At 34.0% G+C, this 24,916-nt stretch overlaps 1 pseudogene across 1 annotated transcript; it reads left to right on the plus strand.

Annotated features, from left to right (window-relative positions):
* Positions 1-21,555: 21,555 nt before the first annotated feature.
* On the plus strand, positions 21,556-23,168 carry LOC149548091 (glycolipid transfer protein 1-like; annotated as a pseudogene). The gene is made up of 5 exons (XR_016353975.1): positions 21,556-21,951; positions 22,046-22,101; positions 22,276-22,542; positions 22,613-22,744; positions 22,880-23,168. The product of XR_016353975.1 is annotated as a glycolipid transfer protein 1-like (transcript).
* The last annotated feature ends 1,748 nt before the right edge of the window (positions 23,169-24,916 follow it).

The following is a 24,916-nucleotide window of genomic DNA, read 5'->3' on the forward strand; positions in this document are numbered from 1 at the left end:
TTCTCAAGATGTTTATTTTTTTATTTAAGTTATCCTTTAACTATAATGTTGTACTTATCACATTTTGTATATTGTAACTTTGTGGTCTCAAGTTTAGATGTCACCTTGGTAAGTTTAGATTTCCAATCTACATTCTCAGATCTCAAATCTAATTGACTTTTCTTTTCATCTTCCATTATGCTCATCTTCAAGTTTGTAATCTCAAGCTCATGTTTTAGAATTGCATTCCCCTTCTTAATATTTGAAACCACTTCATTATCCTTGATCTAATCATGTGACCCTTTCTTCTTCAATCTAGATGACTCAATTTTCTCTTTTAATTTATGAATGAAGTCTTGTGCATCTGTAAATTTGATCTTAGTTTATTTCTATCCTCTGTAACCATGTCAAGTTCCTCAAGGGATTCCTCAATATTCTTATATAAATTATCCATATCCATAGAGATCTTACTCAAGATTCTAGGCCTCATCTATGTAATTGTGCTCTGATACCAATTGTTAGAAATAGGGAATACTAGGGGGGGGGGGGGTGTGGGGTGAATCAGTATTCCACAAACTTTTTCCCAACTATGGATATTATTAACAATATTTAAAATTATGTATATGATCAAACTGAAAAGTAAACATAACAATAACACAATGCAACTCATAACATTGTTATTTGTTAACTAGGGAAACCCTAGCGGGGATGGTATCCAAAAAATGATCCACTAATTAAAAGTGTCTTGTGAAAGATATTGATCCTATTAGGAGTTTATTACATCTATATAGTGTATTTGTCTTTGTTAGAGGACTAGGCCTTCTTAGAAGCATCAAACTTATTAGGAATTGGTATTAAAATACAAAGAGAAAGTTAAGCTCACTTCTCAAACATGCATATACAATAATATAAACTGTATGCAAAGGTGTGTATACAAAAACCTTTATGACTATGTTGATATCTACAATATCTGATTTTTCCTTTGAGTTCCACTTCACAAAACTATGCATACAGTATCTCTTCTCTTCTCTAGCATCAAATTCACATTCTTTGCAACCATCTAGTGCACCAAATAACATTATAATATTACATTATAATGTCATACATTATTACAAATAAAAAGTTCTTCCTTTATACCAAAATCTTTCATCTTGTTAGCCTTGTTGCTTGATACTATTCTAAATCTTTCAAATTATCTTTTTCCACGTGTAGGTTACCATCTAGGATGTCATCCCAACATTGTTAAGTCATTTTTTTGGTAAACCAAAATACCTTATTCTTCATTTTACTTTGTTTTGTCTGTCTAACCTATACCTGGTAAAATGACTATAAATTGAGTTTTACAACAAATATTTTTAGGTCCTTTTATAAATGTATTATATGCAATCCTTACTATCTCCATCTAAAAGCACACATGCTCAAATGCCTCTAGCAAAGTGCACCAAAATAATTTCTCTGATTGCTTATTGTTTCTCTTCATGACACTTGGACAATTTTCCAAGTCTTAGTTTACAAAACTTCATAATATGTTTTTCCTTCTTCATACAAGGTATATATTGCCATAAATTATAACCCTAGTTCACCCTCTTAGCCAAATTGCCAACTGATCCTACATAGAACAAAATAGAAGAATATAATATGTTTCATAAGAGAAATTTACAAACATCTTATAGGATTAAAAAAATAAACTACATGTTCATTCTTAATCCAAATTTCGTCTTCATTTGCAACAATCATAGTCTACAAATAAAAAATACCTACTATTGTTGTAGCTAGACACAAACTAGTAGTAAACCTTTTTTTATTAGGTAATATACTTCTACCACTTTTAAATTCATCATGTTTTGATCACCAAACTCATGCAACTTGCCTTTTCTACTAGTTTTCAATTGATCAAAAATCATTGTCATCTTTTGTTTATACAACATCATTTTTGTATTGTCAACCACCAATAAATTCTCAGGTTCAGATATAATCACTAGATCCTTCTTCAATTTTGCAATCTTAGATACATCCTTATCCACATATTCTACATTATTCTCTTTCTAATCCACATTAGTCTTATTCTCTAAGGTGTAAGTCTTCATCATGCACAAGTTCTTTTCACTTCTTCCTTGTTCCTTCTTCTTTCAAAGGAATTAAAGCAAAATTCCTCACAACCTTCACAATAGTAACCATATTCCTCTTAATAATTAATAACACTTCTATCATATTTCCAAGGTCTTATAAAACATGACAATCACTAGATTACAACTTGAAATAATACCTCATCCTTGTAAGGTCAAATATTGAAATTAACCCAACATTTCTCTATTAATTCTACCATATAATCATCCTAAATGCAACTTATCCATAAAGACAAGGGTTTGTACCACCAACTTTGATACAAGGTTATTGGTACTACCACTGTCCATAATGGCCCTAAAACTTTGGCCTCCTAATTGTTATTACTCCTAAAAAAACTCCTCGTTTGTATCAAATCAATAATTTTCCTACTCAACATAATTTTCCCAATCATAAGTGATTTCCCAATTTAGGTATAGCTATACTTTCTTCATGTTCATCAATAAAATGTTCCTCATGTGCCACTTGAGATTTTGTTTACCAATTCTCTTGTTAGAAACCATACAACATGGAAAATATTTAAGTTATATTTTCCCACATTTGAAATAGGTACCTTTGAAATCCTTTATGTCATTAACTCTCTTAAGAATTCTTTGACCAAAATCTTCTTCAACCACATGCTTTTCATTTCCTATTTTACTAGCTTTCTTGTCCCTTATCTTTTTCCTACATGGCACACTAATAAGAATATTTATAAACATGATTAACTTATCTTGGATATCAAGCCTCAAGCCAATAATGTACCTAGCCACCTTTTCCTTAGATGACTCTCAATGTCTAGATTTGATTGTCATGTTGTAGAACTCCTTTATACTTAAATCCCTTTATTTCAAGTTTTATATCTTTTTGAGAAACTCTAATTCATTATCCTCTAGTATAAAATTGGCCTTAAGTATAAAAACCATAACCCTCTATCTAGTGATCTTGCATTCACCATTATCTTCCCTATCCCTTTGTAATTATTTTCACCATAAGGAATCATGGCATTTTAATTTGGTGTTAGTTAACCTAAACCTTTGTGGATCCTTAATATCCTCAAGATCAAAGTAATCCTTTAATTTACCAAGCCAATCTATGAAATACTTAGGATGTAAAGAACCAAAACAATAAGAAACATCCATTTTATGAATCTTACCCAATACTTTTATAGCCTTAAACAATGTTTCTTTTTCTACAAAGATATAAACTTGAAAAATCTCAAGACCTTCAACAACTTTCTCGTATTCATCTTCAGTCTCAAGATTCCTTTTGAATCCCATTAGAACATTACAAATCTCCATTCTCGTTTCATTTCTAAAATTTCCAATCAATTTATTCTAACATCCTAGGATTCAACCTTCTAGAAGCAATCCTTCCAATCCTTCTATACAACTACCTCATCTTCAATGATTGGTATCTTCTTTCATAATTTATCAAAAACACTTGGAAATTGTATACTCAAAAGGTGTCACGCCTTAAACCCTTCTATACAAGTGATTCCATGAGTTCAGAATGCTTGGATACCAACTTAGAGCTCCCTATCCATGGAGTGCAAGAAAGTATGTTTCAAGCATATGAAGGCTCTCAGCTGAGCCTTCAAGATACTTTTCTTGCTAGTAAACCATGCAATAGGATGTTCTTTGAGACAAGAGCAACAATGCAAGTGTCCACAAGAGAACTATCAAAATGCAATGCAAATGTGAAATACTCTAATATGAAATATAAAATGCAGCAATCGTAACCAAGATGATGGTATTACAAACCAACCTAGTTATGCGATGTAAGCTAGATTATAGTGAAGTAAACTAAGCTATCATGCAAATAAACTAAAATGCCATAGTATGAGAGAATTTAGACAAGAAAATGGAAGTTCTCCACAAAAGTTCTCAAGAATTTGAATCATAAACCTATAGCATAATAGTACTCAAGAGTGTGGATCCTTTGAGGGGGAAAGCTCTCTCTCTTTTAAAGTTGTATAGATGGTGGAGATCAAGGTCAAGATGATGGAAGATCAAGGGTGGAGTTTGAAAATAATATTGATCCATGTACACACACAATTCAACCAATAAAAAAAGAGTTAACATTGCATATGAAACAAAAAAGAGTCTTTTCATTTAATTTATAAAATAGAAAAAATGCTTTATGTGTGCACATTGAGTGTGTTAGAAGAAAGGGGGATTTTATATAATTAAAAGAAGACATGTTCTTTTAATAAAATAATGAACTTAGGATAGTATAGTCAAACTATAAGTTATAATCAAATTAATTGATTTCTAGCAATTTGGCCTAGGAAAATGATTAATTAATTTAGCCAAAATGCTGAGAAGGGGGCTAATACTCTAGATGACCATTTTTAGGTGATTAAATTTTCCCCTCTTTGAATAATGTGTTGATTTGGGAATGCATTATGTCAAAGAAAATAGAAGTCAAGTAGGCAGCAATAGAGATATCTGATTCCGAAGAACGAAATGCAAAAAGAGATAGCACATCCTGAATGTACAGCTTGATAGTGGTAGTACTGAAGACTTACAAAAGAGATGATGCCAGAACTTAAGAAGAATGCTAAAACCAAGAAAAGAAAATAGACCAAGAGAAAATGAAAAGATCAAACATATGCTCCCAAGAAATAGATAGTTGTAGCAAGTGATGATAGAGTTTTTCTACCCCCTCGGTGTACTCGCAAGCAAAAAGAAAGTAAACATGCCCCATGCCCCCAGTCTTCTAGTCCATGTCATCCTTGAAAGACTATTAGAGAGGGAACACATAGCAAAGAAATCATCATAGACAACACACAAAGTAGATAAAGTTCATCAGAGCTCAACCATTTAAATGTTTAAGTGCGTGTGTGTGTAAGTCACTTGGCAATTTCTTCAAGACTTTATTTTGATCATTAGAAATATTGTGACATAAAAGAATATAGGTAAACTATCTAAAAAGTGTTGAGAAATACTTGATGTCAAAGGGGGAAGTGTTGAGAAAAATTATTTTGCAAGTTGCCAAAGAAACCCTAATGCACAAGGATACCTCAATAGGCTAAGTAGTTGTGCCCTCAAGATGAGGACAAGGAACAATTCCAAGCTAAGAAAATGTGTTGTAGAGTGAGTGATTGAGACTAATAGACATAGGTGTGTGGGTCTCAAGTGGTGCCTATTTCTAAGTTTTCACCACTTAGTAGATTTTTTCAGGAATTCTTTCAATTTTTGCATTTTTTCATTTTTTTGGTGATACATTAAAGCACCTATTGCTAGGTTTTCACTAAGATGGTCATTTTTTTAGGGCACTTTTTGATTTTTAGGCTTTTTTCAAGTTCAATAAATATGTACAAATAGTTAAGCAACAAGCCTTTAAGCATAGAACTTCTTCAGATGTAGGATATTGATAGGTTCTACAAATTGTTATCCTTCTGGAGTGGAAAGCTAATAAGAATCAGAACCAAATATTGCTATGATAATGTACAAACCCAACCAGTTTGGTTCAAACTTCCCTTTCTATTCCTGGTTCTGCTGATTTTTAGGGTTTTCTCTAAGCACAAGTTCACCCACTTGAAACTCACAGGGATGAACTTTCTTGTTGTATTGAGTAGATGTGTACTTCCTATAAACCCTCATATCATCAAAAGTAGCCTTGCAACATTCATCAAGAGTTTCTAGATCTTGTAGTCACATAGCCTTATGGTCTTCATCGGTTATCAACCCACGTAAGGAGACTTGTAGTGAGGGGATCTCAACATCTAAGGGGAGGACAACCTTGGAGCCATAGACTAAAGAAAAGGTTGTGGCCCCTATAGGATTATAGATGGTAGTTCTATAGGCCCATAGTGGTAGATTGATCTATAAGTGTCAGTCCTTCCCAGATTTGCAAACTGTTCGATGTAATATTTTCAGCAATGTTCTATTGGAGGCCTCAGCTTGGCCTTTCCCTTGAGGGTAGTAGATGGAGGACCAATGTTATTTGATTCTAAATTTCTTGTGCATCTATTTGAGGTCTTGTTCTTAAATTGTCCTCCATTATCAGTAACAATGGAGGAAGGAATGTCATAATGCCAAATGATGTGGTTAAGTATAAAATGGGCAACATGTTTTCCTATAGTAGTAGATAGTGGCACAACTTCAACCCATTTGATGAAATACTCAGTCACTGTGATGATAAACTTGTGGCCACTAGAAGAACTTGGATGAATTTCACCTACCAAGTTAAAGGTCCATTGCTGAAATGGCCAATATGTCATAGAGGGAATAAGCTCACGACTAGGAGCATGAATTAAGTTTCCATGAAGCTAACATTTCTTACAAGACTTAGCATAATGAACAATGTCAGCTTGTATGATTGGCCAGTAATAACCCGCCCTATGCAATTTTTGAGCAATTACAAGGCCATTGGAATGTGCCTTGCAAATGTTGTCGTGGACTTCAATGAGTGCCTTTTTGGACTCCTCTAGCTCTAAACACCTAAGCAACATTCTATCTAGAATCTTCCTATACAAGTCACTAGAGACCAAAGTGTAATGTGAAGCATTATGAAGGAGTTGGCATTTTTAGTTGCGCATGAGGGTTTAAGGAATAACTTGATCATGCAGGTAAGAGAAGATAGTTGTATAGTGGGAGGAATCATGACCTACAATTGTGCAAATCACATGGTTATCTAAGGAATCATAAGTAGGATGATGTAGTTCTTCCACCAGGAACTCAAATCATGATTCATGTTCTTGCAACTGGAGGGTAGATGCTAGAGTAGCCATAGCATCAGCAACCTTATTTTTTTTACTAGGAATTTGTTGGAATGTCACAAAAGTGAAATAGTTCCCTAAAGCATCAATCAACTTCTTGTAAGGTATCAACTTGTCATCCTTTTTGTGATATCCATTGATTACTTAATTTATAACAAGTTGGACAATCTCCATATATATGCAATTCAGTGGTTCTCCATTCAAGAGCCATTTTGATCCCATTTGTTAATGCCTCATATTCCACAATGTTATTGGTGTAAGCAAATAATAGATTGTAGGATTTTGGGATTGTGTAACCATGAGGTGAAATAAACAAGACACCTACTCCAACTCCATTCTATGTATGAGAACCATCAAAGTATATTTTCCAAGTTCTCTCAATGATGTACATAATTGAGGCATCTAGAAACTCAATTTGCATAGACATTGTATCCTCTAGTGGAAAATCAGCTAATTAGTCAGCTATGGCTTGTCCCTTGATAGCTTTATGTTTGACACACTGAATGTCAAATTCTAAAAGAATCATCATCCATTTAGCCAGATGGCTGGTAAGCATAGCTTTACTTAACAAGTATTTTAAGGGATCAATTTTAGCAATCAAGTGAACTGTATGTACCAACATGTAATGTCTAAATTTTTGAGAAGCAAACACCACTACAAGGAAAGCCTTCTCAATATTGCTATAGTTTATCTCATAAGCCACCAAAGTGAAACTGATGTAGTATATTGCACATTTTTTTTCTACTCTCATCACTTTGTGCCAATAATGCTCCTAGAGAAGAAGTTGTAGCTAAGATGTACAAAATCAAAGGTTTTCCCAAAATGGGTGGCACTAATACAGGATGTTTAGCCAAGTATTCTTTGATTTGGTCTAAGAATTTGTTGACAATATTTGTTCCAGATATAAGTAGAGCCTTTGTGCAAGTTCCTATTAAAAGATTGATCTTTATCAACCAAATAAGAAATGAATCTTCTATTGGAGTGTGGACATCCTTGCAGACTTTTGAGTTGACTGATATTTCTTGGAGGAGGCATTTCCATGATTGCTTGTACCTTTTAAGGATCAACCTCAATGCCTTTTGTTGATATAATGTAGCCTAACAATTTTCTAGATGTAACACCAAAAACACACTTTTTTGGATTCAACCAAAGTTGAAATTGTTCCATGTGGTCCAATATCAAACTAAGGTCCTCAAGATATATGTCTCATTTTTTAGATTTTTCTAGTGTGGCATCAACATAATCTTCCATATTTGTATGCATCATATCGTGGAAGATGATGGTCATTTCTCATTGATAGGCAGCCCTAGCATTTTTTATCCCAAAGGGCATGACATTCTAGTAGAAGGTGGCCCAAGCACATATAAAGTCTATCTTTTCTTGATCAACTGGAGCAATCTTAATTTGGTTATACCCAAATAATCCATCCATTAGGGAGTACATTTCATATCCTGTCATCATAGCCACTATCATATCTATGTTGGGTAGTGGAAAGTCATCCTTAGGGCATGCTTTGTTTAGATCTCATAAATCACTACAAACTCAAATGGATTTGTCATATTTAGACATAGGCACAATGTTGGAAATCCACTCCACATAATCAATAGCTCTGATAAAGTTTGCACTCTCTCTCTTTTGAAGTGTGGATCCTTTGAGGGGGAAAGCTCTCTCTTTTAAAGTTGTACAGATAGTGGAGATCAAGGTCAAGATGATAGAAGATCAAGGGTGGATTTTGAAAATAAGATTGATCCATGTGCACATAGAAGTCAAGCAATAAACAAAGAGTTGACTTTGCAAATGAGACAAAAAAAATATTTTCCTTTAATTTATAAAATAGAAATAATGCTTTATGTGTGCACATTGAGTGGGTTAGAAGAAAGTAGGCTTTTATTTAATTAAAAGGGGAAATTTTCTTTTAATCAAGTAATAAACATAGGATAGTATAGTCAAACTATAGGTTATCATCAAATTAGTTGATTTCTAGCAATTTGGCCTAGGTAAATAATTAATTAATTTAGCCAAAATGCTCAGAAGGGGGCTAATACTCTAGATGACCATTTTTAGGTGATTAAATTTTCCCCTATTTGACTAATGTGTGATTGATCTAAGAATGCATTACGTCAAAGAAAATAGAAGCCAAGTCGGCAGCAATAGAGATATTTGATTCTGAAGAATGAAATGTAGAAATAGATAGAAAATCTTGAATGTACAACCTGATAGTGGTAGTGCTAAACACTTAGGATAGAGATGATGTCAAAACTCAAGAAGAATGCTAAAACAAAGCAAATTAGATAGACTAAGAGCAAACGAAAAGATCAAACATAGGCTTCTAAGAAAAAGATAGTTGTAGCAAGTGATGATAGAGTTTTTCTACCCCCTCGGGATCAAAATTGAAATGAGGTAAGGGGGATGTAGAAACAAGCTAGATATGAGAAAATTGAGATATCAAAAAGTCCATGATGATAGATAAATTATTAGAACCAAAGAGTAACCATAAGGAAATGATAGAAAGCCCCAGTTTGACTAGAGTTGACCATGAAGGATAAAGCATGAAAATTAGGTCAAATCAAGTAGAAAGCTGATTTATACGTGAAAATGTGAATTAGAGTAGATATTAAGTATAGAAATGATGAATACCTAAAGAAATTAAGATGCCCCAATGAAGATTCAAATATTAGACCTCAAGAGGTCATCTAACTACATAGAAGAAGGTTGTCTGTGGATGCATCTTTCTCAGTTTTTGTTTAACAGGTTTTACACTAGGAGAGATAGATAAATGATGCATAATTAGATCTATGTCAAGTCTTGGCATATCTAAGTACATGCAAAATTGATCTTGTCTTGAAAGAACTTGGCAAAACTCTCATTTTCTTCAACTGACAATGACTGAGCCACATGGATAATTTTGGTAGATTCCTCTGTCCCCAAGTTGATAGGCTATATAGGCTTAATGAGAACCGAAGATCTATCTTGAAAATAGCTTGGTAGACTACCAAGTGACTCATCCACAAGTGCCTCAAGGAGATTTTCACCATTGGATATGTCTTTGTTTTTACTTTTCTTAGGTTCAGATACCACCACAATGTGGTTTTCGCTATCTAACCATTTGTTTTTTCTTTTAATTTTATGACTAAGGTACTTGATATTTGATTTTGTCATGTTAATCAAGGGTTCACTAGTGGAAGAAGTCATGGGCTCAATGGTGTTTAGGTAGCAAGTGATCTCATAGTCATTTAAAAAAAATGGTATTTCAAGTCTTTGATGTTGAACTAACCAATCTATGAGATTAGGGTGAATCAAGGAGAGGGACATGGAAGCTTCAAGGTCGTTGATACGAAAGGAGTTATCTTAGGTGACATGCGAAGTTGAGCCTATAGTGAAAATTGCAAAGAAATCTAGAATAGGAATAGACCTAGAGAGACCAACATGATACACTAATGTAGTTTTTAGTCCAGACTCGTATGACCCTATACTAGATTCTTTGACTACATTTGGTTAGGTTGCATAGGTGTGAATGACATCCACCCCTAATTCACAAGATTTGTCTAATAGGCTTTTCCATTCATACTCATGAGAGTTTGTACTCTAATCCCTAGCAATTAAGAGAGCAATATTTTGTCAAATTCATCCTCTATTTAGGTCTTCATGGTTGGATTTATCTTGTTCCTATTGTGGAGAAGTGGAAGCTTTAGCATCATTGTGGGTAGTTAGTGTTTCTTCTCTCCAAAGGAAAGAGGTGAGAGGCATGAAATCCTCATCTTAGAAAGTGGCAGGAACAAAGGGAGGATCATCATCCTCTGATTCACTAAATATGGGTGTCGTTCTATCAAATGTTGGTATTTCATCTTCTATCCCAAAACCTAGGCCAGCAGTTTCTTGAGTGCCACGAACCTTAGTATGACTTAAAGGTTATACTAGAGTTTTTTTGTTGCTAGTTAAGGACCCATGGCCCTAATAGCCCATGGTTGCGAGAAGTTTATATCCTTTTTGTAGCATTTAGGAGAGATGGGAGTAGTGACTATGATTTCCTCCTCATCTTCCTCTTCCTTATATATCCAATCTTTAATTTCTTGTTCTTCTTTTTTCCACTTCTAAGAGAATTGAGGAATCAACAAAGGTGCCAAAAGGAGTCATTGCAGAAGTTGAAGGCTTCTTTTTTCTAGAAGGTTTCCCATAAGACTAAGGGGAAACTAGAAGAGCAGCAATAGAGTCTAGAGTGTTCATCATTTTCAGTTTTTATTCACACTTTGTAAAAGATCATGTCAGCTCATGAGAAGAGCGATTATGTGGAACCAATGTTTCTAAAACATATAGCATATTGATAGACATTGAGTTGTCACTAGGGACAGCTATCTCAGTACCATTAAAAGGGTACTTGATATATTGATGATATGTGGAAGGTACTTCTTGCATTTCATAGATCCATGGTCATCCCAACACAAAATTGTATGCAAGTGGTATGTCTAGGATTTGGAAAATGACATCTTTCTCAACCAAACCAACTCTGAATGGAAGCACAATTAGACCTTTGGAAGGTCTTTCGATCTCATCATAGGCTTTGATAGTGATCTTGCATCTAGGGTCAATGGAAAATTCAAACATGCCTAACAGCTTGATCACATTGAATGAGATGATGTCCAACCTTGCACCATTATCTATCAGGACTTGACAAACGTGAGTATGGAAATTTTGGACTTCGACATGGAGGGAAAAGGTGTGGGGATGACTGAGAGCTCTATCATCTTCTTTAGAAAAGGTGAGGTAGTGAGGTGAAGAGATATGGTTAACCATAGATTGGAATCATTTTTTGTCGATATCCTTGGGTCATCGACAGAACATAAAGCTTTTTCAAGGATATCCTTGTGCAAAGGGGATAATTCTAACAACTCAGAAATGGATATTTGAGCTGGGGTACGTTGTAGTTGGCTGACAAGGTCATAATTGGAGATTATTGAGGTAGTTTCTTGTTTGGATGACATATGCATTCTTAGGATCATGAGAAAATTTTAGAATTACTTTAGATTGCCCCCTAGTGATAGTGTTAAGTGGCTCACATTGGGAGGAGGAAGATTCTACCACTCAAAGGACCACCTTAGGTTGGGTATTCCTATGTTGTTGGGAAGCATTTCTTGTTTTGAGGAAAACCTTGGGTCTTTCATACTTGGCATCATAGTTGGGTTGATTTTCAGATTTAGGATTCATTGTGCAAAGATACTCAATAGGTTTAATCATGTTTATAACATCATCAATGTTAACATAGGCATAGTTGATCTTGGCATCATGATTTTTCCTAGGAGCCTTGGAGGTTTCACATTTCTCATATTCTAGAAAGGGTTTCATAAAAGCTTTATGGTTAGAATTTTTAATAAGACCATCCGTGATAACTTTACCAACTTTGATGAGATCTTGAATAACGTCTTTGAGTTTTAAATAGTGTTTAGTGTTATTTCCTTTTCTTTTGTGATAACTACAAATATGATCCTCTCACCACCAAGGAGGTGTAACGGGTGGGTCATAGGGGGTGGGAGTTGTTTGGCAATGTCACCAATTTTTTTTGCAATTAAGGTCTTTAAGACCACTTCGTAAGGTTCAACCATTGGTGGATAAGCATGCCATTTCTTAGTAAACTTGGTGTTCTTGTCATATGTTTGTGGTTTTGAACATTCTTATTGTTTCGTAGAATAGATGGCATTGGAAAGATTAAATGGATGTTCCTTGGTCTTAGGAGCATCCACTACTCCATCATTGACAACATATTTGTTTTTGTTCCAAGGTTTGTTTTTATCCTTGCCATTTTCGTTGCCATTTTTCTCTTTGTTCACAACAATGCCACTCTTCTTGATAGCAACATCCTCAATACAATATGCACTCTCAACCATTGTGTTGAAGGATGTGAACAACTATTTTCTTAAGTCAAAGTATAATTTTGGTACAAGTGTGTTGACAAAGATGTCAATTTTCTAAGCTTCACGAACTTGCTGAGGGTACCTAGAGTATAGGGATCTCCATCTTTGAAGGTATGTTGCAAAAATTTCTCACTATTTTTGTTTGATCTAGCAAAAATCTAACAGAATTATGGGATGTTGAATGTTATAATAGTATTTTTGGATAAAGTGTTGTGCAAGATCATCAAATGTTTTGAGAGGGGCAGTCAATTTTTTGAACCACTCCATAGCTTTCCCTCTTAGACTCCTAGGAAACAATCACATAAAATAGGTGTCTTCATGTATGAAGTCCATGCTAATAGCATAAAAATGCCTCACATGATTGTGAGGGTCACCATTTCCATCATATTTTTCATACTAGGGAACCTTTATATCCTTAGGAAATGGAGGCATGTATAGACTCCTATCAAATGGGAGAGCACATATTGAGTCAATAAATGAAGTTTTAGGTGCCTCTTTGGAAGTTTGTAACTGTGCAAGTTGTTTCCTTAATTCTTGCATTTCTTCTCTCAAGATTTCAGCCTCGATGGGCTCTCATTTTTAAAAAAAATTCATTGCACATCAAAATCTTGAGGGAGCTTCCATCCCTTTGTCATCATATACTAGAAGTATTGGTCCCTATTTTTCTCCAAAGCTTTGAGCATCAGTTTTTGAGCGATCCCATCTTGTTGAAGCCTTATGACATCTTCACTAGTGACCTCATCATCACTTTTGCGATGTGATTGTGGTTTTTTGGGTAGTGAAGGGCATGCTCCCGTGTTGACTCTAGGAGTCCTTAGAGGTGTGTGATTGCCATCATTGCCACCGATGGGAATGTGCTCAAATGGATTGTGATAATAGTTTCTTCTAGTTTCCTCATTGTGTGTATGAGTGTTAGGCTCAGCTTGTTGATCTGCTCTTTCACTAGTGTGGATGGCTTCCATAAGCCTTTAAAATTTTCATGCACTTTCTCTTCTAAGCGATGTTTGATTTCTTTAGGATGCATGTTGGTCAAAATATTTTCACCCATGGGTGCATCAAAGGATGTTCCAAATGGGTTTTCAAAATTGTAAAGCAGATTGTGTTGGATGTTGGTTGTTTGTGTTTGACTAGAATCAGGATCTTCCACATGAGTTTTTCTATGAGGGAGCCTAGGTGGAGCCTCTAATTGTGCAAAAATGAAAGAGGGATGACTATTGTTACCAACTTGGAACCTAGTCATGATCGGCATGTAAGGACGTGTCTTTTCTAAATAGGATGAGAGAAGTGTTTCAAATTTGAAGCTCATATAATCAATAATAATCACTTGTTAAAGAAAAATAGATGGCTTGTCAAGAATGTTTAAGAATTTACAACACTAGTGACTCGAGCCAAGAGAGCAAGCAATAAGCTCAGAAGGAAATAGCTAGCATAAAATAGTAATCGAATTTTGACAAGTGATCATCAATGGCATCTTGAGGCATACATTTGATGGAATAAACTCATCTTTTCAACTTAGGACAATACCTAACATACATATTTGAGACCAGGCCTAGGAAGGAATGAAGCGACAAGACCCTAGATTCATTAAAATATACTGTAGACTCTATTTTGATAGCAAAATGACCCAAGTGATATTCTTCTAGAACTTAGGTGATGGTAGGATGATAATTTCTATTGTACGACACAATTTATAGTAATCAGGCGATAAATTTTTCTAGGGTGACATTTCTTCTTAAGTAATGTGATAAAATGCAGTATAGCCAAGCAATAGACCTAGAAAGAGCCAGGCAATACTTTTTTGGAAAAAAAGTGTCACAATATTTCTCTAGAGATTGTGTGATAGTTTGCCAGTGAAATATGAAAAGAGATAGTTTTGACTCAAAAATTTACGTTTTCAATTCGACAATCAGGTAGTTTCAGATCAGAAAGTGTGAGATTTTAGTTTGTGCCAAAGAACAACAAGTTTTGCAAATAGTAAGGGTATTTTAGCACGTCTCAAACAATTGAACAAGGGTTTACAAAAACTTGCCAATTGATACACATTTGTGATATCAAAACAACCTTCCTACCAATTTTATCGAGAAGTTTGACTTGTGAGAATCTTTAAATAGGTTAGCACATTTGTAAACACGTGCCAAGCAATCTACCTAAAAGTCACGGTTCATTACTCAACAACTTGGCCCACACTAAGTGCTCCTTCGCCTCACACCAAGTGGTTTCCCACAAGAGATATTGGCTTTGTCATGGAAAGTGCCATAATCACAACCAAGGGAGCACAGATGGTGAGCATAAAATCTTGGGGTGATCCAGGTAGTCCACTAATATTGATCCTTGCACAAGGAAGTTGAGTGAAAAAAAAAGGGTAGCTACTAACTTAGAGTGTTTAGAAAGGGATTTCATTTGTAATGTTCCTCTTGCACCCAATTATAGGACACCCCACATTGCGGTGGGTAACAGGCCTCATGGCCACAAGAGAACCTTAAGGGTTCTTGCTTAGCATTTTCCTCATGGTCCCAATCCCATAAGTAATCACACTAAGTGAAGACAAAAAATACGTCTACCAAGATTGTGTGTCCTTGATAGCCTTGAGTTAATAGTGGGTTGGAATAGCTGGGTTCACTTGTCCCCACTTGGGTCATTCCTCTTAGTTTCCTAAGAGCATGCCCTCTAAAGGATTCTAACTAAAATAGATTGAATCCACTCTTAAGAGTCAAGATTTCTGATTCACCACGAGGGTGAACAACATACTCTCCTATCTTGATTGTTTCTTCCAAACATGCCAAGAAGCTTCAATTATCCCCGTCCTTTCAAAATCGAAAGGCAACTCAAGATTCTTGATTTAGCAGAAGGGTAAAAAGCATACTCTCCTATCACCAAAGAACCCCAATAACAAGTTTAATGTGCCTATGAAATGAAAATAACTAGTAGAGTATTGCACATGGAATAAAAGAAAACAAGCAAGTTTGGTTTTTATGCTTTGGGCAGCCTTGCAAACAAGTTTTAGTAGCCCTTGCACATTATAGCATAAAATCTGCAAATAGACCTCTATCAATCAGTTATAGACTTGTAAAATCCAATAAACAACAAACAACAATCAAGAAATTGACCTAGCCACCCAAACAACAAGCAAATTTGAGCCAGGTGATAGTTTTTGCTAGAATATTGTCATACGATACTTCTTAATATACTTGTGTGACAGTTTTCCTTCATGTGATATTTTTGCTTTAGCTGGGCAACAAAACTTACTATTTTGAGGTAATAGAGTTCAATATGAGCATGTGATACTTTTATCAAAAAAGTATCGCATGGTAGTACAAACAAATGTTGCATGATACTGGCAAAGTATTGCCTGAAATCTGCGACTATAAAAAAGAAAAGAAAATGCAAACAAAATATGGAAAATGCAAGAAATACAACAAGATAAAGAGCAAAACTAAGACGATCTACCCCCCAGTGGACACCAAAAATGTACACTCAAAAGGTGTCACACTCTAAACCCTTCTATCCAAGTGATTCCATGAGTTCAAAATGTTTGAATGTCGGCTTAGAGCTCCCTATCCATGAAGTGCAAGAAAGTATGTTTCAAGCATATGAAGGCTCTCAGCTAAGCCTTAGAGATACTTTTCTTTCTAGTAAACCATGCAATGAGAGGTTCTTTGAGATAGCAGCAAGAATACAAGTGTCCACAAAAGAACTCTCAAAATGCAATGCAAATGTGAAGTAAGCCGATATGAAATGCAAAATGCAGCAATAGTAACCAAGATGAGAGTATTACAAACCAGCCTAGTTATGCTATGTGAGCTAGATTATAGTGAAGGAAACTACGCTATCATGAAACTACACTAAAATACCATGGTATGAGAGAATGGAAACAACAAAATGGAAGTTCTCCACAAAAGCTCTCAAGAATTTGAATGGTAAATGTACAGTAGAACATTACTCAAGAGTATGGATCCTTTGAGGGGGAAATCTCTCTCTCTCTCTCTCTCTCTCTCTCTCTCTCTCTCTCTCTCTCTCTCTCTCTCTCTCTCTCTCTCTCTCTCTCTCTCTCTCTCTCTCTCTCTCTCTCTCTCTCTCTTTTAAAGTTGTATGGACGGTGGAGATCAAGGTCAAGATGATGGAAGATCAAGGGTGGAGTTTGAAAATAAGTTTGATCCATGTGCACGCACAAGTCAACCAATAAACAAAGAGTTGACTTTGCATATGAGACAAAAAGAGTCTTTTCCTTTAATTTTCAAAATAGAAATAATGCTTTATGTGTGCACATTCAGTGGGTTAGAAGAAGTGGGGCTTTTATTCAATTAAAAGGGGACATGTTCTTTTAATCAAATAATGAACTTAGGATAGTATAGTCAAACTATAGGTTATAATCAAATTAATTGATTTCTAGCAATTTGGCCTAGGTAAATGACTAATTAATTTAGCCAAAATGCTGAGAAGGGGGCTAATAGTCTAGATGACCATTTTTAGGCAATTACAGAATCTACAACCCACTTGATTATATGCTTATCTCTAGAATGTTTTGAGAACTTTGAGCTCTAAAAATAGGCCAATCAATCTTTATCTGTCTCACTTATACAAGTCATCTATATTTGCAAGTCATATTGGTACTCTACCACCTCACAACCAATATATCTTAGACTTGACAAGGTCAAAAAATCTAATCAATTAACACATGGTTATGAATCTTTTTTTGACACCACTTGAAATAGTCATTGAAAGATTTTTCCTAGCAGAGATGGTCCAAACCATGCAATTAGAATCAATACAATGGAATCATAAATCAAAAACGTGAAATAAAATAATAAATATGTTAAATTGATATTAGTATTATCATAAAACCAAGGATTTACATCAGGTCGGTTTGCAACATGTAGCTTACATTCAATAGACATGCCTGATTATAATGAAATTCTATTAATTTAGCTTCTCCAAGCCCTATACTTAAGAATACTTCTTTTAGACTTGTGCATACTAAGGAACTACTACTATTATTTACAAGATCACAAGCCACAAGTTAGCCAGATTGATCACATTCACCAATAAGTAGGAAATGCATTACGACATATAGGTCATGACTTAAATCATATAGATACCATTACATAAATCATGAAAAACTCTTTGATTCAAGATATAAGTCCACATATGATCCAAAAATATTGGGATATGTATCATTAACCTTTGCCGATCATGGAAAAGATTTCTAAGTTGAAAAAATCTAATCTTTTTGTAAGATGACTTAAGATGACTTCATCAGGAATGAACCAATTGAAAAGTGATACCAAACATAGATCTGCCATGATGGATAGAACATATCATAAGGATCACATGGAATAATGAGTTGGTCGGGACAATCACCACACAATACATAGAAACTAGCAAACAAGAACAAAAATGGAAAGAAAATAATTTTAGTTGTTGTAAGATTGTCATATGTTCAAGGGTTTTCTTGCATCGCATGTTAAATCCCAAATATAATATAGAATTTTCCCCCATATCCCATGTTTATCCTTTATAGGGCATGAAGAATGAAATGGACATAGGTATCCATGTCAATATTCCCCTTCAAAGTGGGGAATATACCCCAATTAAGAAGGGGTCCTTTGTATTGGAAAACTTGAACTATGGGAAGATATATTTTGAATTTGATGGACACTTAGAATGTTGTTTTCTCATTTATTATGGAAGGAACCAACGTTTTAAAAGCCAAAACCTCCCCTACTAGTTTGAAGTTGCATAATATCATGGTTAGCGCACAAACCCTTTCCAAGGGTGTTAGTGATCTTTAAGGTGGATGATGAAAAATGTGTAAATAAACTTGAGGATATCTTAAACAACATTCAAGAAAAAATTTAAAGAACTCATTGTTGTAAGACAGACTGCAATGGACAATTCTACTAAAGGCCTAATGAAACTAAATGAATAGGTGAACATTCTTCAAGCCTTGGCTAAAGGCTCTCCTACTTCACCTTCAATAAGTATCAAGTTGATCAAAATAGTTCATAACAAGGATTCATGGTCTACTAGGGAATCAAATGTTGCTAGTTAAAAGATGAACAAAAACACAATTCTTGGGATTAGTGCCAAACTTACAAGTAGTGAGAAGGGTGTCACTCCAATAGAGCATTGTTAGTAATATTAGGAGTATTAATGAAGATCCACAAGAATGAAAATCTAGCTAAGACTTTATAGGTGTGTTGGGTCTTGTTCTCTCTTTTTTTTGGCCTTTTTGGTTAGCATCTATTTAGCGTATGTTTAACTAATGGTTTATGATTAACTTTGTATTTTTTTCTAATGTATTTGTGAGTCAGCTTTTTTGGGTATTGTAAAACTATTTTACCTTTAATGAAATAAAAAAATATGATATGGATAAAAAAAAATGGTTGTCTTTCAATAATCTAGATGTTTAAAAATTATTTTTTATTTTTTCTCTAATAACTTATACATGAAATCTAAATAATCAATGATTTACATCACTTCAAATTCTTAATAGTTTGCTAGCTATTAGTGAGAAAAAGCATAAATGTAGTTAAATATTGATTTGATTATGTCATTCATACCAAAAGTAAGAAAAAATAGTATGTTGTCACCCCTACACATTTTACACTCATCCAATTATTGATTACACCTACACATATTATACACTTTGATTGATTAACAAAAGTTTGTCCTTTCCTTTTTCAAAATTGAAATTGGTTGAATCCCTCCAATGCTCTACTTTGCCAAATGTTTGGCTATGTCTTTATCTTTACAGACATTTAATACATTCATTTTAAAAGTTATGAAAGCTTACATTTCCATATTATTCACATAATGTATCTATATTTGAGTAATAATAAGAATTTGATTTTGTGAGCTATATTTTTTAATCATGAGTAAATATATTCTATTGATTGACCTAAAGAATATGTTCACTATATAACAATCCTACCAAAATATTTATAGTTATTGCTAGCACACAAATATTGAAAGTAGTGAAAGAAGTAAAGACAAATTAAGTAAAAAGAACACAAATCTATAGTGTTTATGTTACACAATAGATAACCTATTGAAAACTTTTTCCTAATCTATATATTTGCCTTTGTATAAAATAAATGAATCTTTTAAATTCCAAAAATAAACATTCGATATTACCTACTATACTTGGTTTCAAAAGATACCATATTTGTGTCTACATCATATTTTATATACTTTTCAAATACAAAATTAAATATTAAAAATTTAGTTTTGACAAATCTTTTTTTAATTTATACTATTTTTTTCAAAACTAATTTAAAAGATTTTCTTTTTAAAATATGTAATGCCAAAATTCATCTTCTATAAGTACAAAATCCAAACTTCTAGATTTAAAAATATAGATAATTGCAAATTGCAATTATATTTGCACTCTAATAGAATCGTCAAGTATTTTGATTTTCTAGCACCAAAAGACACGAGCATAAATGATGAAGAGAATTCCATTATGGTCCTTGACAAATGTTGGACCCTCAAAAAAGAATGTTTTTTTTTTGTTGGAAAAAGTGGGCAGGGCCACTGGATAATTATTTATTATTAGAAAAGCTAGTTTGAGAACTCCACAGGGAAAGAGCTAGCAAGAAAACCCTATATCATCATTCTAATACTATAAAAGCAAACTTGAACAAGGCCACATTCAAATGTAAGGTTAGCCATACAAGAATTTCCCAGAACAACCATAAGCTCCCAGTTGGGAAAGCATCCATCAAATCTTCCGACTACAAACAGTCAGCCAACCAGCGACACAATAGACTGGGCATAAAAATTGTAAACAAAATCACCAATGTTTTTCCATACTTGTCAAATCACAAATGGCAGGATATAAATTACAATCTACTGTCGGGTTGAAAGAGCGAATACTAACACCATCACACCTTAAATTTGCAAGATAGTTAGCAAGTTTGTTACCTTCACGACAGACTTATGATATTCTACAACCACTAAAGGAGTCAATAAGCTCCCAAATACAATCCATAATGTATGCAATCCTCCAATATTGTAATTTCTTGGTAATGCAAGCATTAATAATAATCAGAGAATCACCCTCAACATGCACTTTTGTGAAACCACCAAGTTTTGCCAAAGTGAATCCCTCAACTAGTGCTTGTGCCTCAGCGACATTATTTGTACCCGGTGGAATTGGGCAAGTTACCACCATTGATGATGTTTAATTTTTCATGGGATATTTTAAGTCAACCTTAAATTTGTGAATTGTTTATGTAAGTCAGCATGGGAATTTCTCCATATAGCATAATTTTTAATTTTTTAACAACGTAGAATTTGTGTTTATGAAGTGCAATACCTATCATTTGAGATTTCTGAAAACAACCAAAAAAATAGCAGCTGGTTAAGCTCTTTCCATGAAGGTGAATGAATGACTACCTACGAAATCTAGTTAGAAGGAAATGTTAACGGACGCGGCTATCCTCCATAAAAAATGAACAGTTGACCAATTTTCAAAAGATCGAAAACATCATGAATTTTTTTGAAAATTTCAACTTCGATCTTCATGATCTGCATAATTTGTAGTGGAAAACAACAACAAAATTTGGAACAAAAAAATTTGGAAAAAAAATCACTTGATGAATCTGGAAAAAAATAATTTAACTTTGTTTTGTCTTTGATTTTTATTTTATTTTGTGGAGATTAGCCTGTACCATTGTGAACTGTTAAAAATAAATCATCACGGCGATCGATAGAAGCGGAAAGAACAACCAATCGTTTAGAAGGAGATAAGTCGTGTTCAAAGGCTGTCAGATCAGATACAATTTTTATTTGAAAACATTTTGGGCAATCACCTCAATCTGAGGATAAACTCAAGAGAAATGGCGTCGCTTCCGTTGAATTTATATGGAAGACCTATGCTGCTCCGTTTGGATATTCAAAATTTAATCTGTCGTTTTTGGCAATGACGTTTGCCTCGGGTCGGCAGCTTTGTTTAATGAGAGAAGACCTTGTGTTTACAGTAATTTATGTCGGCATGTACCAGATTCCTTTCCCATTTATTCATCTCTCTCATTATTTCTCGCTTATTTATTTACAAGCGCCGTTGGTCGGAGTAGGAGGCAAGAAACAATTCAAGTTATTTCCTGATTATTTTGGCTATGGCGCAATCTGCACTTGTTCCCGCGATTGAAGCCCTCTCTAGCATTAACTGTCCACAAGGCAAAATATTGACCAAACCTTTTCTTCAACTTTGCACCACAATTTTGCCTGTGCTAGGTAAAAGCAGCTCTGTTCTGCGTTTCTTAATTTTGCCCAAACCCTTATATTTTCCCTTTCTCATTTTTTTTCCAACGTTTGTGGAGTGTTACAGATAAATTAGGGCCTACGATGGCGGTCATCAGGGCGGACATTGGAGGAAATATTCAGGTAAATACTTGTTTGCAATAACAAATTTGAGGTTTACGGTAAAATAAAAGGCAATCTTGATTAGTAAATGTCTTGGATTCCTCATATTCATGAGTACTGTTTCAAAATATTTTGTTCGATTTCGCCATGAACATGACAATAATGCCCTGCACACCGCTTTCGCTTGCTGTATAGAGATTGGATGAAATGTACGAATGCAGTAAATCTGAGTACGCGTTTCTATACGATATAGTTGGGAAAGAAGCGTTGGAGGGAACGGCGAAGAAAGCGATGAGCTGCACAAAGGCGGTACTGTGGTTAACGAGGGCGATGGAGTTCATGATTGTGTTGTTGAGGGCTCTGGTGGAGCAGGCGGAGTGGAGTCTCAAGGAGGCCGTTGAATTTGCCTACACTGCCACTCTCAAGCAATGGCATGGATGGATTTCCGCGGCCGCCTCCAATGTGAGACTCTCTCTTTCATTTCTCATTACTCTTTTCTCACCCCTACCACAATAACTTTGCCAACCCACAGGTGGGTTTGAAATTGATCCCTGAAAAGCAAAATTTCATTAAAGTTTTGGGCGATTCCGCAAACTTTAAAGAGGACGTTGACAAGTTGTCTGCATCTTTGTCTCCTCTTCTGCAGGCAAATCATGCGTTTCTGGTAAGTCTCTACTCTTTATTGAGTGGCAATATTACGAGTGATGCTAATCCTTTAATTAGAGCCCCATTTTCGATCTCGGCAGTAATTTCATTTACACAAATAAAGTAATTTATAAGAATCTTGCTCTGTTTGCAGAAAAGCCTCCGCCTGGACAGGATGAAATCGTCTTAGGGTTTTCAGTTTCACCCCACTTCACTTTTTCACACAACAAGTCGATCGACTGTAACTGAGAAATGTTCACGAGTTTTAATTGCATGTATATAGGTGTAATCAAAATGGATATTACTGTTTATATCTGTAAATATTCTTTGTACACATCTTCATGCAGATTTTGTAAGAAATCTGGTTGAATTGTGGAAGGCGTGTATTTGTATCATCTTTCGTTAAAAAATAATAGCATTGACTTTACAGTCTGGTTTTTATATTCATATGTTTTCATTGTTATATGAGGATAGGGTTGGGAGGAAATGGACAAAATTAATTGCGACTTCCGAGGACTTCTGTATCGAAGCATGTCTTCTTTTACCTTTTCTATTTTCGCATCATGCATAGTAAAAGAAGTCACATAAAATTTAAATTAAAAAATCAAATTAAAGATTAAAAGATATTAGAATTAATTTTCATGGGCAGGATTTTCATATATATATATATATAGATAAGAAATTATAAAGATATTTTATAATAAAATATTTTTAAAAAATTAATTATGAAAAGTAAAATTTTAGATTTGTAATTATTCTTTCTTTGAATGGATTACTATATTTTAGAAGAAATAAAATAGATTTGTAATTATTCTTTCTTTGAATGGATTACTATATTTTAGAAGAAATAAAAATGTTTGAGACAGTAATATGAATAATTTAAAGTTGTATTTTTAATTAAAAGTATAAATTTGTATATTTATAAACTATATATGCTTCTATTAGATCATACTTCATCACATTATCTTCAGATTTGTATTTATATTGTTCAAATATAGATATTTAACATATAATCATGAAGAAGAAAAAGAACAATGTTAATTATTATTTAGAATTAGTTAATTTAGAAAAATACATGATTGTTAGTTAAATAATATTTTAGGATAAATATAAGGAGTTGAGTCAAAGTACTTGAAGCATTTAAAGAGTAAAGATAATATAAATAATTACTTTATTGTTGTAAGGTTTTGGATAGATTAATTTCAATGATTCTCACTTATCCAAAATCTATGGTTGCATGTTTAAGAATATAGTAAATTAGAATGGAAGTTCAAAACTTTTTATAGCTTAATTGGACCCTTCTTCATCGTTGTTCAAAGGACCACAGATGTGAGTGAGATCTTTATGCAAAGAGTGATGTATTGTATTTTATTGATATAAAGTCACATTTAAGATATACAATGCCTTTGTTTCTTTGTCATTGGTTGAGTTATTTTATAATGTAAGAGTTTTGAAACTAAGGTCCTAGGTCATGTCTTTAAATATTGTTTTCCATACCACATCCATGGAGACTTGGGTGCAAGACAATATGGTAGTACTTCAAAATGAGCCTTGCAAATTTTCAATTGAGTTGGTGTTTTAATCCTATCAAATTTTTTTGCTCTTTGTTATGTTTTAGGATTAGTACTTTAAGTTGTCTTCTATTTTTAATTCTTTTGTTTAAAATCTTGAGTTAGTTAAGTTTCATCATTATATTTTGGCTTAAAAATACTTAAGGCCATTATATCATTGAAGGGACCACCTTTTGTCCTAGGCTTTATTTTATTTTGACTACGTAGGTTATATTTTCCTAAAGTCTCAATTACATTGTTTCAAATTTTCTTGTTGTTGATCTCTTTAATTAATGACTTAAGGGTCTAGTGTTCATATTAGGTCATGCCCCCTTTTCTTTGCTAGTTGAGTGTTGTGTCATGTTTTCAAAGCTCCTCATAATGCCACAAAGGCATTTTTTAGTGTTTTTAATTCATTGTGACATCGTGGGAGACTACCACTTGTCACTTGTATACTGGCCAAAGGAATCGTGGTAAATATTTTAATATGTTATGTTTGTTTCTTTTTGTTAAAGGTTGAGCTACTTAAACTGCATCTTTCTGCACATGGAGAAGATTAATAAAGATAATTGAAAGTTGAGATAAAGTTACTCAAAGTTTATCAATGAAAGTCAAACGATTATCTACACTAAACTATGAAG

Source organism: Cupressus sempervirens, chromosome 7 (genome assembly GCF_028749045.1).
Source record: "Cupressus sempervirens isolate cs-2001-9-10 chromosome 7, ASM2874904v1, whole genome shotgun sequence".
Lineage (NCBI taxonomy): Eukaryota > Viridiplantae > Streptophyta > Pinopsida > Cupressales > Cupressaceae > Cupressus > Cupressus sempervirens.